The sequence below is a fragment of the Arachis duranensis genome, chromosome 5 (assembly GCF_000817695.3).
Source record: "Arachis duranensis cultivar V14167 chromosome 5, aradu.V14167.gnm2.J7QH, whole genome shotgun sequence".
In the NCBI taxonomy this organism is placed as follows: domain Eukaryota; kingdom Viridiplantae; phylum Streptophyta; class Magnoliopsida; order Fabales; family Fabaceae; genus Arachis; species Arachis duranensis.
In genome coordinates this window covers 89,175,930-89,180,111 of record NC_029776.3, presented here as the reverse complement: position 1 = coordinate 89,180,111, position 4,182 = coordinate 89,175,930, and positions in this window count along the sequence as shown.

Genomic DNA, 4,182 nt, shown 5'->3' with positions numbered 1-4,182 from the left:
CTTAAGGAAATGCACATTACATGAATTTATGGGAACGTAAAATTGATAACGTAAAATTCTTTTATTGAATGTGTGATTTAATTTAGTGCTTGTTCACATATAGCAAGACCTCATCAGTTTTGAGTATGTATTTATTTTTCAATAAAATTGATAACTTTTTTTCAATGATGGTTGACCGACACAAACTCGATTCAAACTAGGTAGAGTTTTAAAAAGAATTTAATTTTGATATATTGTCAGTATAAAAATAATTTTAAACGTGTATATAATGTTACGTCAATAAAAATAGCTATTTTTTATATTAAATATGTGAATGATCATCTAAAAAAATGAATATAATTATATAATTGTATAAAATATTTTATATTATCAGTATATCAAAATTAAATTTTTTTAAAAAAATAATATACCAACATTGCATTTATAAAGTCATAGAGACAAATTAAGAAAAGAAAAAAAAAAAGAGAGAATCGAAGAGACAACCCCACACATTTTTTTGAACTAAATTGATAAGATTCATACTAATAGACTAATATATATAGGATATGGTCATGGATAATAGTATAAAAAAAAATTAAAACAATGAATGACATACAGTTTCTCATTTATATTATATATGCTAAAGATTTTTACTTAAATTGAAAGAAAAGAATATTCAGTCTTTATCACTAATCATAATTTTTTTTGCACAGAATAAAAGTTATCAAGTATTTATTTGGGTGTCATTATTCTATTGAAATATGAAAATATTCTTTTAATAAGCAAATTTTAAATATATTTGAAAAATGATTTTTAATAAAAAATAAAATCACTAAAAAAAATATTTTAAAAAGGAGCAATTTTTTTTAAAAGTAACCATTTTCATCACCTAACAAATATCTTTTTGACAATCATATAAAAATATTCAAAGGTAAAATAAGATCTTTTAATATTATATTCAAATAACAAACAACTCTTATTTTTTCAAATATTAAAAAAAATTATTTAAAAAAAATTCTTTAAGTAATACTAAAAGTTCATCTAAAAATTTGACAAATAATTACATTTATAAACGATTAAGGATGTCAACAGGACAAGACGGATGAAGGAGATGTCTTTTTGCTTAGTTTTCTGTCTCAATTGCGTTCAAGTACAATGAAAAATGACGATTTCGCAACTATATGAAAAAACGGTAATACGAAATGATAACTAATAATAAACATAAAGATAAGAATTGAAATAGAGAAAGATGAATTGAAATTGTAAAAAATAAAAGAATAGATTGAAATTAAATATAAAAATAATTATTTATTTTTTATCTAATTTTTTAATTTAATTTGTTTAAACTATAGTTTGAAAATTAAATCGAAAAGACTTATTAATTTTCTACTCAATTTCTCGATGTAATAAAAGAGGGATTCATTCAACCTCACTTATTCACACCATGGTTTTATCACGAAACTAAAAAGTGTTTTGGCACTCCTCTAATCTCTCCGATCCGTATGACGACTATAATAATATATGAAGTGCTTATAAAGGTTAAGTATGATTTTTGTTTTTAAGATATATGTTGAATTTTTTTTTTGTTTTCAACTTTTTTTTGCATACAAAATCGTCTTTAATGTTTAACTTAGTTTTAAAATCTTCTTAACTTTGGTAACTAAAATCGTACGGAAGTAGCGGCAGAAGCGGAGGTAGAAGCAGAAGTAGAGATGGATTGTGGATAACTTCTTTTTCTTCTTTTTTTCTCTCTTTTTCTTCTTTTCTTTCTCCTTTACAAGAGCAGAAATACTTTTTTTATTTTTTATTTTATAATTTTTTTATTATGAATAATTTGGTCTAAAATTTTAAAATTTAAGTAAAAAGTACGATTTTAAAATTTTGTTTTAAACGATTTTATATAAAAAAAATTAAAGACAAAAAAAACTTTTGACTTATATCTTAGAACCAAAATCATGTTTAATCCTATTTAAAACTTCTTATTAAGTTAAATTAAAGAAAATTCTAAACCAACAAATATAAAACTTAATTTAGTAATTAAATAAACAAAATCAAAATAAATTAAATTAAATTGAACATTCTAAAAATATAAACTAATAATTTTTAAATAATACTTAAATTTTTTGTATCACAAATATTTAAACTACGTATCAAAAGAATACCGATGATGTGGCACAATGGCAACAATAATGCAGGCAGAGCGGTTGGAAGGAAAGCACGACAATGGTGGCTAGATTCTTGGTGAAGAAAAAAATTTACATTGATTAAGGGTAGTTTAGACATTTCACATATTTGAGGTTTTCGTAGAGTGAGGACGAGGATAACGATTTGTGGGAGTCCCTGCATCATGGTCTTACACACAAAACGGATTAAAATATACACATATTCAAAATAAAAAATACATGTACATTAGTTAGTTATTCAGTTCTTAGTTCTTACTTTAATATGTAAGCGGTCCGTTTTGATCATTTTGCTTTAATTATTGATGATTTTGGTTAACTAATAACTCTTAACTCTTAAGACCTTAATTTTCTATGTTTTTTACACATTATTCAATGCCTTGAATTGTAAGCAATAATTGAGATGGGGAAGCATGACCATCGTTTTCCAAAACTAATCAACATCAATGTTTATTCTATGCTATTATCTCAATTGAGAACTATACATTCAACACCCAGAATCATTACATTTGTTTTCACACGTAGTACTTAGAAGAATATTATTATTTAATGTTATCAAAACATGAACACCAGCAGAAAGACAAATTTATTTCTTTTCGGATGCTGAAAATGAAGCTTAAATTAGTGACCCAATTTACAAATAATATTGACATTAAGGGAGAAATCTTGGACTGTGGCAAGGGGGACTATATAATTATTTATTTATATTTATAAACCTCTTCATTCCAAACCAAACCATACTTTAATTTAAACTAACACAAAACATCTAACATCATTTTTTATTATTTCGAGATCGCCTCTTTATTTTCTATTACCATTCCCTCATAAATAAATTTTTATTTTTATATACTTGTTTCAAAATTCTCACTTTCTATTACACAATTAAAATATATAAAATTTCTTTAAATTGTTCACTATTCAAATTCTTTATTATTAATATATTGATAAATAGTAATTTTTGCGGTATAGTACTTTGCATTTTAAGACCGAAGTATGATCATTTGACCTAATTTCTTTTAATTTATTTAAGTTTAAATATTTATGTTTTATTATATTTTTAATCACCGCTAAATATTACTATTTGTAACTAAATTCTCATATAATTAACTAGATGAATATATAAAATTTTATAATGTAACAATTATCTACAAAGCATAATAGTAAATATGTAGATAAAAATAATATAAAAATGAAATAAATTCTAACATAAAACAGATAAAAATTTTATCTAGTGTTTATATAATTTTGTCTACTTCCAATTAAGTTTAAACATATAATATATTGGCATAGATCTAAATCTATCGAGTTAGTCCATTTACCCATTTAAATAGGCGGATTTTGTCTCTAAAATTAAGTCCGTTGAAGTTTTGAGCTAAACGGGCTGAGCCCGATAAATTCGAAAAAAAAAGACGGATTAAACGGGTTAGCTCGTGGACTAGACGGGTGACCCGTTTATTTTTTTTTATATTTTTTCAAAAAAGTAGTAATTTTAGCTAATATTTCTCTCGATCCGACCTATCAACTAAAAAAATATTATTTTAAAAGTTTTTACTTAAAAGTGGTATTTTTTGTCAAAATATTTTTTAAAAAATAAAATTAAATGATAAACGAGCTGGTCCGTTTAACCCATCGGACTGATCATAAACGATCCGAACTAAAAAATTCTAACCCATAAATTAAACAAAATTAAACGAGTCAGTCCATTTAACCCATGTACTTAACGGATCGGGCCTAAATGGACCGAACTAACCCGTTTGATAACCCTAACTTATCCACCTCCTCTTTATCATATACTTTTATATCGTTTAAGGTGTTTTAACATTATATGAGAAATCCAATGGTTTAACTAAACAAAAAATTGAGGAAGAAAATCAGAGTAACAACATATAACTGGTTTAATAAGTTTTTTTTTTTTTACTGGTTTAATAAGTGGTTTGAATTCCAGTGACAAATAATGAACCATGTCTAACAATATGATTAAATAAGCTTACCCAATAAAGAATGTCATAGCGGAGTAGACTGA